This window comes from Pteropus vampyrus, unplaced genomic scaffold (assembly GCF_000151845.1).
Source record: "Pteropus vampyrus isolate Shadow unplaced genomic scaffold, Pvam_2.0 Scaffold258, whole genome shotgun sequence".
NCBI classification, from domain to species: domain Eukaryota; kingdom Metazoa; phylum Chordata; class Mammalia; order Chiroptera; family Pteropodidae; genus Pteropus; species Pteropus vampyrus.
Window position 1 is genome coordinate 86,335 of NW_011889039.1, and position 16,219 is coordinate 102,553.

Sequence of the window (16,219 nt, forward strand, 5' to 3'; positions counted from 1 at the left end):
AAGAGCTCTGCCTTCGTCCTTCCAATGACCGTGACGTCCCCGGGGCCAGTGAGGAACAGCGCCTGGTGCCAGACGGGCCCTGCCTCAAGGTCCACGCATCCTGAGCACCTCCTTCAGGGCTCGCCAGCCAGCGAGCGCCCTGACAGGGGTATGCCCCGGAGACACTCTCTAGGGGAGAGACATGTGTTTCTGTATTTAATTTGAAGAATCCTTTGAACTGAATATTGACAAACTGTGTCTCGGCGACCATGAAAGTTGATGTAGTATGGGAAACACTGGAGCAGGTGTGATTTCACTGCCATCCTCATTTTTGTGGCTGTGAGGCTCTGACCGAGCTTTAGTCCAATCGGGACACGGACGAGGCAGCGAGGACAGCCACTGGTCTTGTTCGCACCGCGGACCCATGCGTATCACCGTGCTGTTTAGGAAGAGCACACAGCGATTTTGAAAAATACTCCTGACTTGTGAATGGGGACAAAGTTAGAAGGAAATGACTTAGTCCCCTCGAGCCGCCATAATCAAGTAGCACAGACAGGGGCGTCAACACCTGCCAGCTCTGGACAGTTCTGGGGGTTTGGTCAGCTCTGGCGGGAGCTCCCCTCCGGCTGGCAGACGGCCGTCATCTCGCTGTGTCCCCGCAAGGTGCAGAGCGAGTGCTCCATATTGTTTCACAGGGACGCTAATCCCCTCCATCCCAGAGGCCCCACCCTTGTGACCTCACCCAACCCTAAGCACTCCCCAAAGCCCCACATCCACATACCATCCCGTTGGGGTTAGAGCTTCAACATGTGAATTTTGGGGGGTGGACTCAACTCAAACCTTAGCAAATGTTTATCGTGAACGTGTGGAAGTGTTGGGGACGATGGGCGGGAGAGGATTTTTGAGTAAAGATGTGCAAATTGGCAAAGGGGAGTCACAGCGAAAGTCACCTTGGTGGGTCCTGGCTTCAGGGGTCTCTGCCATCAAGGTTTTGGTCGCTCCCCAAGACACACTTTCTCACGATACTTGATTCTCTGGTAATAATTTAAATTCTTTCCATATCTCACCATTTAATTGATTAAATCTTCCCCAGATACTTACGGGGTGTCCCGTGGGCGGGGCGCTGAGGCGCAGTGAGGAGTCATGGCTGCGGGAGAGGCACAGAGACCGCCCAGGGCCACCCGAGCCCGGCGGGGAGCTTGTCACGAGAGGGCGTCCCCTCCCCGACCCGGCTGGGAGGGATCGGGGCGTGTCCAGGGGAGGCTCTGCTGAGGAAGGGGGGCTCGAGCTGGAAGGTAAAAGTTGACGGAGCGGAGCGAACGAGGCACTGCATAGCCTGACGTTTTAAGATCTGACAATATGTACTTTGATTCACTTGTCAACGTGCATTTAGATGACTTAAAAATGCACTTGGAATCTGTAGGCCAACCGTGAAGTTTTTAAAAAGAAACATAAGAGAAAAAAATGCAAAAAAAAATCATTAAAAATATTTTTAAAAATAAATGAATAAACGCTGAGATTTGCTAAGAGAGGAAATGAAGGGGAATTATATAATGTCCTATGAAAACCAGAGAGGCCAGAAAAAGAGAAGCAAAGAACAAATGCGACAGAAAAATGTAATTACCAGTTTGGTAGAAATTAATCCAACTATATCAATTACCACTTTAAATATGAATGGCCTAAATAGGTGAATTAAAAACAAAGATGGTCAGAATGGATTTAAAAAGTAGATAAAACCTATATTTGCCTAAAACAATCCTTCTAAAATATAGACACAAAATAGTGACAAGCGAAAGAATGGAGAAAGGTAAACTGGGCTAACACTAATTAACGGAAAGTCGGAGAAGCTATCGTAATTTCAGACAAGAGGGACTTCAGAACAAGAGAATTTTTCAAGGATGAGCGGTGTGTTGCTTAATGGTCAAGGGACCGGCTCTCCACTAAGCTGCAGCAACCCGAGCTCCATCTAGCAGCAGGACGTCAAAATCTGTGACCGAAGTCAAGGGAAATAGCTTTCAGCACATTTTCTTGAGGATTTGAGCACCTCCCTGACGGAAATAGATCAAGCAGAAGGAAGACCCGCAAAGAACCCTCTGATCAAAACGGCCTTGTTACCCACATGTCCTCGCTGACGTTAACATACCGCCCCATCGACCAGGAGCAGAACGCACACTCGGGAGCTCCGTGGCACGCATGGTGACGAACCGCCCGGTGTCATCAGCACGCGTGCACAAACTCACAGTGCCGTGCACCGTGCAAAGTACGTTCTCATGTCCCGTTGACTTAAATGCGAAGTCAATCACAGAAAAATGCTTGGAAACCCCCAATTATTGGGAAATTAAGCAATACCTATCTGAAACACCTATGGGTCATGTGAGAAGCCTCCGCAGAACTTAAAACCATCAGACAAACTCCAGTCGAGGGACATTCTGCAAAGTCTCCTACCAGTCCTCCTCAAAGCTGATGAGGACATCAAAAACTGGGGAAGTCTGAGACCCTGTCATAGCCAGGAGGAGCCAAAGGACACTTGGCCACTAGATGTGCCGTGGCAACCTGGATGGGGTCCTGGAACAGGAAAAGGGGCTTAGGGAAGACCGAGGGACTCTGAGTCAACTTTGGACTTTAGTTACTGCTATATCAATATTGGTCCTTTAATTGTGGTGTATGTAGCATGCTAAATGTCAGATGACAAATATAAGGGGACGAGGCCAGAGATAACTATATTATCTCTGCAATTTTTCTGAAAATTTAAAACTTTCTCAACTGTGTATTAAAAAAAAAAAAAAATCGAACCGTCGATTCCATCTTTCCGTTAGGGTTAGCGAGTGCTTCTTCCCTTTGAAAACCGTGACGATCACCGTGGACGGGGCTGAGGAAAGCGACCGCCTCTCGGCCACCTCCCAGACGCTTTAATTTGATGGACATTCTTATTTGCTTAAGATTAGCACTTGCAAATTTACAGGAATTAATTTCACTCGATGCTGATAAAATCCCTCCGGCCCTAGGTAAGTGGCTGGTGTTTATGGTACCGTGTCTATGTAGCGACACCAAATAAAAATAAGTCAGGACCAGGCCTCAAGATAATAACATTTATGAGTTTGGAGGAGCGTCGTAACAGAAAAAGATAACAAGACAGCCAGCTAATAGCCAGAGTTTGGGAGTCCCCAGGGCCAGGTTAAGTGTTCTCGGGGAGGGCGGGAGGGTGCCCCCCAATTACACAAGGAATCCGTGTACAAGCACGACCTGTGCCAGCTGAACTGCTCACCTCCCAAACGCCAGTTTATTTAAATTCAATTACTTATATGACCAGGGCCAGCGATTTCTAAACAGGGGCCTCTCATGGACTGTGATAAGTGTTCTGCCAAAACTCAGCATGACTTTTGTTTTCTTTAAAAACTACCATTTCCATATAATTGGATTAGCCCAGCGTGTGACCGCGGCCAGATGTCCCAGCTTCCTACACGGCCGTAAGTCCCTCCCGTGACTTTTCTCAGGCTTCTCTCTTAATTTGGGGGTTAAAACTGAGCCACCGGCCAGAAACCCCCTTGAAGTGTCCTTAAGTTATGACTCTCGGTCAGAAGGAAACAGACCAAGGGCTCAGCGGAAGTTTCGGCCATTCCGGTAGCCATGGTCAGGGCCAGGCCCGTGTGTTTATTAATTGTCTGATGCAAACTTCACTTTTGCTCGGATGTATAAGAGGAAGAGAAATTCAAGTAATTATTGAATGTACAAAAAGCGTAGTTATCTGAGCTCTCAAATCTCCTTTTAAAAATATTTCAGCTGCTAATAATCCAACTTATTTCTTTCTCCAGCATCTCCCATCTGTCTCCTCTAGATTCAGGCCTTCACGGAAACAAGCAACATCTTACTATATGCTGTGAACGGGAGGGTTTTGAGTGTCCGTCCTCAAGAGACTTAACTCTAGTACGAGAAACACGGAAAAATAGAGAAAACACAGAATGCAGAGGCCAGGAGCAAGGCCTGTGCAAAGGCGGGGAGGGGCCGTCTAGGTTGAGCGAGGGGGTTTCATGGGTACGTTTCCCGGAAGAAACGACATTCAAGTTGGGTTGATTAGACTTCCAAGCCCGAGGCGATCTCTCCATTTTGGGAGAGGTGGCTTTCCGGCGCGGGCGAGTCTCTGTGTGGCTGAGTCATCTGAAGCCTCCTGGGGCTCCAGGCACTACGCTGCTCCCTGAACTTCTGCTGGAAGATGAGATTATTGTATCGTCCTGGGGATTTCCTTGAGGGGCCACATCATTCATGGAAGATGTTTGCAGATATAGCTCCCTGGGGCATCTGTAAGACCTCTCACTGCCTGTTTTTGAGGAAGTGATCGTTGCCCAAGGACCACCCCTCACGCACACACTGGAAAGACCCTCTCTCGAAGGATGTCTTTGGATGAATGACCTCCCTCTGAGGGATGACCCCAGGGGCGTCGCTAGCCCCTCTCGCGCTTAGTTACATTTTATTTAAAGTATAATCTTCAGAAGAGGTCGAGGACAGTGGGGTGTGGTCCATTTGGTCGGCGGTGCTTCTTCGCGGGGCCGAGTGCCAGTCTGTCAGTTCAGAGCCATGGTCTTCGCAGCCCGGGGCGGGCCCTTCCCTAACTCCGTCCTCTCTCGAAGCTGAACTTTCTTCCACCTCCTGTGTCCTGGGAAAGCGTCAGGCCTGCCGTTGAGACCGGCTTCTCCACACAGTCACTGAGTGATCTTGAACGGGCTATTTTATTACCGAAAACTCGATTTCTTCTTCTGTAATGCGGCCACGCCCACAGCTCCTGCATCACAGGGCCGTGGTGGGAGCACAGTGAGATCGTTATTTTGTGAGCGCACTCTGCAAAACACAAGCATCCTGCTGGTCTGCCTGCCATCTCCTCCCCTAGAACACGAGGGCACCAACCCGTGCAGTGGCAGCAATGGAGACTGGTCCCAGCTCTGCCTGCCCACATCACAGCCAACCCACTGCCACCATATGCGTGTCCTCATCGGGCCACTGTTGACTGCGCAGGCACCACTCATCACGTGGTGTGGGCCACCGGGTCTTCAAAAACACTACCCCAGGCGGTGGAATCCTGGGGTCTTCACACGATCGTGTCCACTCTGGAGTTATGCTTCAGGGCAGGCATCTCTCCTGAGGTGAAACTCAGCTCCTTGCCTGGCCGGGGGCACACGCGCGCACACGCACACATGTGTGCACACACACACACATGTGTGTGCACACACACATGTGTGCACACACAGACACATGCATACACATGTGCATGCACACGTGCACACAATACACACGTGCACACACACGTGCATGCATGCACACACACACACGCACGTGCACACACACACACAAACTCGTGCACACACATAAACCCACATGCGCACGTACACACACAATACACACGTGCACACACGTGCATGCGCACACACAAACACATACATGCACACATGCACACAGCGCACACACACATACACACACACGCACGCACACACACATGCAGATGCACACATGCACACATGTGCACACACATACACACTCGCAAACAAAGCATCCATCTAGCGGGCATTCACGGCGTGGAGGGAGCTTATAAGGAAAGACCAAGAGTCCATCTATTAGCAAAACGATGGATCACTACTGGGGACGGACCGATGGCCTGTCCTTCGGCGTCCCAGTAGCGATGAAGACGCACTGACTTCAGCTCGCGGCGTCACTCGCTCACGGCACCTTGGCTTCCCTCGCGAGCCCCTCCGTCTCTCCTCCAGCCCCCACTTTTCGCCTTCACTCACCCCCCACTGGCCCGCGAGCCCGGACCACGGCGCCTCCCGCCAGGAGGTCGTTCAAATGTCTCCGCAGAGACTCTTCGTCCCGAAGAAGAGGTTCGGACCCGACGAAGTAACAGTCCCACCTGCAACACGCTGAAGACCGCGCGGCGAGAAGCCCTCGCTGCTTGACCCTCTAGCTCGGAATGCTTCGGACACCACGTGAGATTTCCCCTCACACCAAGAGCTTTTCCAGCTCTCCAGACACCAACCGTGCGTCCTACACTTCGATTCGGTTCTGACACCAGCGGCCTGGAGTGCGCAGACCCCGCACGTTAAGGGTTCAGTCCCATCAGACTGCTCACCTCGCTGTCAATCACAAATGCCGTTGTCACCTGGGCTTCCGACCACCCGCCCATAAATTGGGGGTTCTTCGGCTGTGATAATTTGTGAGTCGGGTCCTAGAACTCAGGAAAGTACTCTGCTTGCTGTTACTGGATTTATAAAGGGCACAACTCAGGATTGGCTAGAGGGAAGACATACCTAAGGCAAGGTGTGTGGGGGGCTTCCACGCCCCTCAGGGGCCCCTCCCAGCAGCCCGATGCCTTCAGCGGCCAGGGACCCCTGGAATTCCTTCAGGTAGGAGTCTTTCTGGAGGCCGCATCACAGCTCGTCTTCAACTTCCCTGAGTATTTTCCAGGAAAAAACACGAACTTCATGCAGTCGTTTGCATGTGCACAGTGTTCATTAGTCTCTCATTTCTTCCTTGGGTTCATGCTCCTTAACGATACTTCTTAACACCACATAACGACTGTGTTTGCAATCGTTAGCCGTTCGCAGCATCATGGGACGGTGTGAACTGCACCGCGGTGTCGTCATGGCCCAGGCCCAGCCCAGGCCCACAGACGGAGCTTTGTTCCACGCTTGAATACACGGGACTTGACCCGCCACTTCCCAACTAGCATAAAACACTTTCGCTCCGGCCGATGCGTGAACGCGCTCTGCAGAATGTGTTTGAGGCATTAAACGTTATCACTGTCTCACTGTAACTATATTATCACTTTTATTAATTTATATACACACTGGCACATTTAAACAGTGATAAAACAATCACCGTAAGAGAAGTTTTATATGTGTGTTTATAATAACATTATTAATTGTTAACCCAAAACCAAAAGTAGCTGATCTGGGTTAAAATTAATTTTACAAGATGGAGTTTAACATATGTAGAATTTGAGCAAAGAAGAATCAAGTTCCCTAAGATGAGATAATGGTTTATTAGCCAGACATGGATCGAACAGAGCGAGAAGACAGTTATAAATATTTTGGCTGAGGCGATGGGATAGTTTGAACAGAGTTTATAGCCTTTTGTGTTTTTTTCCTTAAATAGCCGAGAGATGGAAACAGCCTAAGTGTCCTCTGACGAATGATTGGATGACGAAGATGTCGTCCATACATACTACAAAACGCTGCTCAGCCACAAAAAGACGGAATATTGCCGTTCCGGCAACATGGATGGATTTTGAGAGTATTATGCTGCGTGAAGTTAAGTCGGACGGAAAAGGACAAGAACCATTTGATTTAACTCATATTTGGAATATAAAACAGAAAGCAATAAATGAATAAAAAACAACCAAACAAAAAAATATAAACTCATGGATACTGAGAACAGAATTGTGGGGAGGAACAGGAGGGTAAAAGGGGTCAAGTTCACGGCGACGGAGGAGAGAAGCCTGGGTGGTGAACACACACGGAGTAGACAGATGTCGTATCATGAAGTTACGCTCTGAAATTTACGTTACGAACCAATGTTACTCCAATAAATTTAACTTAAAAAAAGTCGCGACATGGCGAGTCTGATGATATCGTGGAACCACTGTGACTCAGCACAAACTCCATTGTTTTCTTGCTTCTTTTGGAAAGAAAATCTCTAACAAGGCTGATGCATGGGCCACGTGGGTTTTTAGCTGTGTTTCCACCGATTAGACTGAAAACTAGGTAGACTGTCTACGGCCACGCCACCCTGAACAAGCCAGATCCCGTCTGATCTCGGAAGCTGAGCAGGGTCGGGCCTGGTGAGTACTTGGATGGGCGACCACTTAGTAAAAGACAAAAACAAAAAACAAAAACAAAAAAACACAATGTAGATTGAAGACGGGCACAGTTTTCTGGAGATAATTTAGAAAGGATTTCAGGATTGTACATCCCCTCCCCCCAGATGTACAGAACCCCAGGCTGCTGTGATGCAATCATGCACGAGCTGACATAAAAAAGGGAAGAAGCAGAAGCTGACACTGTTGGACAGCCGGTCCTGTCTCCCTACGAGCTGCAAGGCCCACTGGTCACTTCCAAAGGACGAAGTGAGAGGAGGGCCCGCAGAGTGAGAGCAGGTCGTGAAGACCCCCGGGTCCCTGCCGCTGAAACCCAGCCCCGGACTGGCCCAGGCGGGGGGGCGGAAGAGGCCAGAGCAGGCGACCACCACGGGGAGACCCGAGTGGCCAGGGAGGGAGGCTCTCGGGAGGATAAACAAACAGTCTGGGAAAGAGACGGATTAGGAAGGGGCTATCCAAATAATCACACGGGAAGCAGCGGGGTAATTGGGGGAGGGGGGAGCGGGTGAGGGGGTTGCAGGGCTGATTCGACTTGGAGCCGCTTAATTCTGGAGCTGAAGCATACACGCCTGTGTGGCGCTGGCTGGGATGGAGGGGCAGCCAGCGTGAGGGCGAGGGGCGCCCCGAGCTTGCCCCAGGCTCGGGGAGGGAGGGGCGTTCCTGCCTCCACCAAGACCCAGCTGCAAAGCAGTAGCCTTGACGGATAACTGCGCACGGCAGATGCACGAACCCTAAATGGGGAAAAGTGGACGCTGGCGAAATGCCACCTGCAAACCGGCATCCAGCGGAGTCTAACACCGGACAGGCATTCGCCTTACTCAGACCCCGACGTTCTCATTTGTGGGGAGACAGCGGGACACCCCTGCTGGCCTTCGAGCGTAACTGAGATGAAGGGGCGTCACTCAACGGCTGCGCGGAAGAAAACGTCACGACGCTGGAAATCGCCGTAGGAGACACGCTTTCGGGAGACGTGACCTTGAGAGGCAGATGCTCCCCCATCCTCAGAGCCTTTCTGGGGCTTTCGTTCTCTCGACCCCATCGCTGTTTCACTTATAAAAACCTTGAAAGTTTGGGCCGAAGTAAAATCAGCCAAGTAAACAATGAAAATTCAAATGACCCGGATAGAGCTCCCCCGCCTATTCCAGGGCCCTGGACTCTGCGTCTTGAAGTGACTAGGTCCTCCCCGCGCACACAGAGTAAGACATCTGTAAACCGCGTGGCAGCACATGTCTCCTATAAGGCTCGGCCGCAACCTGTGCCACAAGAACATCTGGTAACTGACAAGAGCCATCGCGGCCTTTCGAGGGACGGGGGACGCTGAGGGAACCCGCTGATCAGGGGAGCAGGCGGCGGGGCCCTGGTCACTGCAGGACGCGCTGTCACTGCGGCCGCGGCGTCCAGGCCGGGCCCATGACGCTTCCGCAGGGCCGGCGCGCGCTTTTGCCCGTGGATTCTCATAATGATGCTCTGGAAGCATAGACGCTTGACGCGGTCAGCTTCCCCGTCACAGGAGATGGCCCGCCTCCTCTCCGCGCGGTCCTCGGCACGGTCCTCGGCTCGGTCCTCCTTACCGTTTCAGTGGGTGCCGCGGTAATTCTTGTCTTTCACGGTGGTCCTTAAAAATTATTTGCTGTCTTCCTTACGTAAAGTTCTTCAAAGTTTTGCCTCTGGGAGAACGTTCTCTGCTGTCACAGTGACCTCATCGCCAAGCCCCCCGACCACACACCTGGCCTCAGGACACGGGCTTTTCCCCCACGTTTTTACCTCCCGCCACCCCTTACCTGTGTCGCTGGTTGAGCTCCTGCTGTCACTCTAAGCTGACCACGTAACGGGGAATACGATTTTCATAGCAAGGCTGTCGTCTTTTTCTAGATCAGAGAGATCGATGACAAATAGCAACAGAAAGGACTTTACGCAGGGGAGAATAAGAGCGTATGAGTGACCCATGTTCAGGAATAGTCATGTGCCATGTGTCACCTCCTCCCCTTCTGTTTTAAAGGCCCATTTCCAGTTATAGTAGGATGCCAAGCTAATTTACTATAAAAACGAAAAATTTTTTTTTGTGTATTTATACATTATACAGTCATTTTCAAAAGTATTTCGGGACAATACAAAATGTTTGTTTACTCAAGGCAACCCTACATACACGCGCGGACACAAGCACACACAGATGCTTCCTTGCAAAATAAATATTTTCCTCCAATTTACATGAAGAATTATTCATAATAGAGTGACCAGCTTTTAGCTTTGATTGATATTGTCTTAAATTGGCAACATCACGTAGTTATTAACACGCCTTACATTTTCAGAAATATAGGGTTAGAAATATAAAGAAAAAAGCCTCAGAGTTACACGTAAAGGTACAGAGTCGAAGCATTTATTCGAACGGCTCAAGGCAGCAACATTGGAAGGAGGTGGTGCTCTTGTGAAGACCGCAGCTGAATTTCCTGCTAAAGTCACCCGAACTCTTAAACAGATTGCTAACTTATTATCATTGACAATTCTTGGTCAATGAGATCTGCATTTTTCTTAAATGATGTTCTCTAATGATTATGATGATTTGACAGATCCGATGGCCAATGAACTGGCCAAGGTCGTGACGAGACCGTGTAATCACATCCACACTCACAAACAGGCTGTTGCCATTCTGTTTCTAATAAGCTTGAACGCTAGTCTGAGTGAGGAAATATTGGGCGTCTATAGATCTCGGATATTGTAGAGTCCTTGAAAATGATACAGACCGGTGGTTATCAAGCTGTTCTTTACTCAGAGGACAGAGTTCAGGGCAAAGGCGCCTTGAGGTGATAAAGCGACAATTCACACTCGCACACAACATCCCCATCATTATTTCTATAGTGTTCTTCACCCAGACTTCCTTTAAATAATGGGTTTCTCTGCTTTTAAAATGTTTGAGAGCGAGCATCATCTAGACCAGTGTTTCTGAAACCATGCTAAACGCAGGCTCTGATCCGGTGGATCGGGGGCAGCGTGGACACCCTACACCTCTCACAAACTCCCAGGCCATGTTGCTATGGAAAAGAAAAACAATGTAAGCCACATCCGCAATTTGAAACGTGTTAGCAGCTCCGTTACAAAATGGAAAGCATGTAAACAGTGAAATTATTTTAATAGGCGTTATACAATAGTGTTGCTAACATATTGTCAATCAAACATGGAATCGTTATAAAACTATGCCAATGAGATAGCTTACTTCTTGTTGCGCATCCTAAGTCCTAGTAGTTTAATCGACATTCCACACATCAGGCCCGTCTCAGTTTGGACTCGCCACACGTCACGTGTCCAGTGGCCCCGTGTTCTAGCCTATTGGAAAATGCAGACCGAGATCAAAGACTGAGCCCACGGCCAAATGCTTTCCGACGGCGTTCTAATAAGGCTTCTTCAGCCGCTTCGCAAACATTTTCAAGTGACACCACACCTGCTGCTTTCTGAGGTGGTCAGTTCACGATGTTGGCCTCCTTACCTCGTTTCCCCGCATGTCAAAATTCCTCTCTCTAGTCTCCCTGCATTGCTTCCAAATCTAACTCTGCGGCGAATTAAGCTGATTGATTTCGGACATAAAATACATTCAAATATTGGGGCTGGTGAGGGCGATTTCGTTTTTCGGTTTTTCTTTGGAGCCTCGGCAGACCTTCTCTTCGCTTAAGCTGCACGGGCCTAATTTCTTCCTTCTGACCCATTCTCGGTTCTTCCGTGCACTTCTCTCTTCTCCGGGCATCACTCATCCGAGCTTCTCTTAAACCCAGAGCACCGCGCTAGTGCGCCCAGCTAGCCACAATCACGCCGGCGGGGCGCTCCTGCTCCAGGAGTCGTCCTGTTAGTGCAGCCTGGGCCCCAGCTCTTCCTCAGTGACAACCCCTCGGCCCTCGGCCCGGTCCCGGTGGACCAGTGCCCCGAGGGCCGCCGTGCGAGGGCTTCATCTCCTCCCGGCAGATGCTGCTGCCTAGAGTCAGCTCACTGTCTAAGCCGGAGAGATGTTTCGGATGCTGGTTCTATTATCAGGGGACATTATTATTACTTCAAGCTATATGTCATGCAAAAAACTTGGGCAGCTTGACCTCAATGCCCACATCCAAGTGACGGCAATTTCCAGCTTGGCCTGGAGCCAGCGAACGGCATCCTTGGGGAACCGGCTTTGAAGCAGCGCGGAATCTAAATTGCATTAGCATGCCGACGAGGCTCGTGCCGACGAGGCTCATGCCGACGAGGCTTCTCCCTCCCGTCCAGAAGGGAGGAGCAGGATTTTGCAATTGCTTTGCTGACATCTGCATTCCGCTATTGTCTATGATCTCTTTCTGACCTAGAGATCCGGGAAACTTGTGCCCAAAGACGACGAAGCCCACCTGACTAGGTCCTGTGAGCGCGGTTGACCGCAGGAGGGACCTGCCCTTGGGCCATCCCTGTCCACCTCTGACCAGCACTGATGGCCGCCAGCTCCCTGCATTAGAGGCGCGGGCTCTGCCGCCTCCCGCACCGTGGCGCTCGGGGCTGCCCGAGATCTCTCGCCACTTACCCGAGCTGTCCTCCTAACTTCTCTAGGATGCACTTAGCCCAGGGAAGCGGCGAGGACCCGCTCACGCTCAGGAGGTGGCCTCTTCCAGTCTATCAGATGTCGCTCCCCTGTCCCGACACTCGTTTGATTTATGTCTTTTAGTCCAAAATATCCTTGACCTCAACAAGAATGCGAGAGCGAACCTGGTGTCTTTCAGTCACCTGTACAAAGTCTGCCAGTGACGCCGAGCAGTGAGCAGAGGGTCTTTTCTTTCCAGGGCTTTTTGGGTCCTCCTTGCTAGCCCATGGATCCGTAAATAGTCTATCGAGTGTCTCCTATGCGTAAGGAACCATCTCAGGTGCCGGGGGACAAAATGAATAAAACCAGCGGAGTCACTGGTCCTGAGAACTCAGATCCCAGTGGATCGTCAGCTGCACGGGAACAGGAGCCAGCCTTCTGGGGTGTCGGGAAGGTGATGGAAGGTTCTAGGGATGGCCGGTGATGGCTGCAGAAGTCGGGAGCCTTCTCCGTTAATGGGAGGCACGCCTATAAGGGGAAATCGTTATTTCTGTGTCATTCTGTTTCTTTTGGTTTAATGAGATACTGTTCCCTTGGATCTAGGATGTAGACTGCGTGGAATTAGCAGTTTCGTGATTTTAGGCTTTAATTCTTACAGCCAGTCCCTTAGTCACATTTTGCATTTGTGGTTTGTAGCTGGTTATTGTGTTGCTTTTTTGCAGACATTGTATATAATGAAATCATATTTTATTAATTTATTTTCAAAGCACGTTTGAAATCCACAGCAGATTTTGATATAAGGCCAAAAAATGATATAACAGCTATCTGAATCCCTTTTAACTCTATGTGCTTTCTCTTTCTGATGATTTATTTAGCATTTATAGAATAGACATTCTTAAAATAGAGTTGAAAGCATAGGATTTTCAAATATTCAAAATGGCTAATTTTGCTGGGGTTTTATTCATTAAAACATTAATATTTTGCCAAAATTTATGGCTGCTTGAATTCAAATTGTGTACCGGTTTGTAGTTTTATTAATGCAATGTCAAAGAACTTTCTTTGAACTCATATATGAAACTATGCTGGCTTATAATTTTATAAAGCATAATGTTATACGATTCGAGAGATCACAAAACACTCAGTTAATAGCGTGCCAACATCAATCACAAAACAATTGTATCTGTTGAGTTTTCCTTGTTTTAAACACAAGAAAACGTGCTATGTTAACGCGATTCTTTTGAGGATTGAGAAATGTGAAGTAAATGTAAGAGAAAGGAAAAGAATAATTTCTTTTCAAAATAGTTCTTTCATTCTGCAAGTGTGAAATGTGTATTTTTTTTTTAAAAATTTGGCCTTTCAAAAAATGCAGAACCTTCTATATCGTGTTTCTAACAAGAAGCAGCAGCATTCCATGGCTCATATGCAAATATTTTAATATTCAGTTTCTATTCAGTGCTATGATCCTAAACCGAACTCAGTTGCATTGTTCATTGCAAAGTGCCATCTGCACAGGGCCTTGGGGAAGAGCAGCGCCCCCCACCCCCCCGACTGGCGGAGCCCCGACGACTCCAACCCAAGGGCGAGGCCATCAACAAGAGAGGTGCACGTTCAGGCGCTGTCACCCGTCCGCCTCTGTGACAGCAGCAGGCCGGCACTGCCTCCTCTTTGCAGCTGCAGAGGGTGACCGCGGGGATGCGATGGGAAAACATAAAGAAAAGGACTCAAATTTAGAGTGTAAGTAAGTTTGGAACAAACTCATAGGTCCATGATTAATCTGAATGAGATTCCCATGGAGAGGTGATTTCTACACAATCTGTGAGTGCTGTAAAGTGTGTGTGTGTGTGTGTGTGTGTGTGTGTGTGTGTGTGAGTGTGTGTGTTGTGGGTTTGGAGATGTGGACGGCGTATCTATGCCTTGTGTTCCATGTGCTTCAACATGCTTGTCTGCTGTGAGAAGCTTGATATAAAACATGGCGTTCTTTCCAGAGACTGGTGCAGAGTGGCTTGGAATAATGAATAGCACACCTACGAGAAACAGCCCTGCTGCTTGTCTGCTGGCTCTGTTCTGTGCGTGCCTGCGGCACAGGTGTGAAAAATGCTGGACTCGGTGTAACCTCTCAGAAAAAGGGGATGACGAGGCGGGAAGGGGGGAGAGAGGGAGGAGGGAGTTAATTTTCCCAGTTTACAGTACAATTATTCAACTCCATTATTCTTTGATTTCACTAAGAATTAACACCTACGTACACAGCTCATATTGCTGTCGTTAACGGAGTCCCTCCCAGGAGGCTGGCACCCCGCTCTGTGGGGACCTGGCCGTGGTGGCGGGCAGTGTGCAGGGCCCGCTGGGAGGTGCTGGCCTCCTAAAGCTCCGTCTCCCCCCGCCCCGGGAACCCGCGAGCAGTCACGGGCGGGGCAGGTCTGGTGGCGTGCGCTCCGGGGCACGGCTAGAAATATTCTTTCAGATTTGTGGAACGTGTTCAAAGGCATTTTTAATCTCGCTTTCATTTAATTCTGGCGCAGAGAACCCTGTCTGCAAAATGGTTCCCCCTAAATCCATGTTAGTGGCTTCTTACAAAGAAGGGGTGGGGACAGAAAAAATGTCAGTTATGCCTTTTATATTGCAAAGCCGGGCGAGTGAGGGTCTGGAAGAGGGCGGGGACCAGGTCTGCAGACAGAGCCGCGCGCCACACGCAGCAGGGGTCAGAGGGCACGGCGCGCTGTGCAGGGCATCGGTTGGGCCCAGAACCAACGACTGTGGTTCACGGGTCCTTTCTCCCTGGCCCCCACCTGCCACCGACTGGCGGGAGCAGGGTCACAGCCAGGATGCATAGTCCACAGTGCTGCGAGGTCAGGCTGAATCCATGATGCCTGCACACCCTCGGCTACAAGCTCTGGGCCTGGGAAGCTGGCCCGCCCGCTCCCTCCATCAGACACGTGGACTCGGGGCGGTGGGGGGAGGGCCATCTCCACGCAGCAGGGGAAGGTCAGGGTCCCGGGCTTGAGGCGCCCCCCGCCTCTGGCCTCTCGACCGGGCTCAGCTCAGCCCAGCACCTGCTCACCCTGCTGCACGTCACCTCAGGGCTGTATGACTCCTGCCCCTGGCCACGCCCCCGTGAGGCCCCTCCCGGGCTGCTGTGACACTCCGGGGACAGAGGCATGCCCCTCCTCCCGGCTTCTCCTTACCCTGCTCAGCAGCCTCCAGGGACCCCTCATTTGCTTGAGTCCTTGTCCACACCGTGTGGAGGTCAGGAAGCCAGGGGCGCTCAGCTGGGGTTGCCCCCCTTCCACAGAGGTGGCAGTGCCCGTGAGTGGGTGGCCTGGAGCAGCCTCCTCAGAGTCCCCAGGGAAGGGGAGGAGGTTGCCTTCTTTTTTGGGGGTCCTGAGAGAGGACACTGAGAGGCCATCCCCTCCCAGTTCCCTTCCCGCCTTCTCCACGGCCCATGGGATGAGTTCACCACCCACCCTGCCTGGCACCCACCGGAGGCTCTGTGGGGCCCGAGCCTCTGTGGGGAGCGAGGAGGTCACTGCTGAAGGACTCGGGGCGTCCCCTTCCGGACCACAGCCGGCTCCTGGGCTCACTTTTCTGTCACCGAGCTGCCTGTCACCAGGAGCTTCTCCCCTTTGCTCCTTCTGTGAGAGCACCAGCCCCGCCCAGCCACACGCAGGCCTTGCGGAGAGGAGCCCAAGGCCATGTGCTCGCGGTGGCCAGAAAGAAACGAAATTCGAAAGATCGGCGTGTGACGTGCGCGGAAACACAGCCCGTCACTGCGCCAGCGTTTCTGGGTCAGCCTGTCCAGCGCCCGAAGGACCGCGCTTAGGACCGCGCTGACGAGGGCGGGGCGCCGCTTCCAA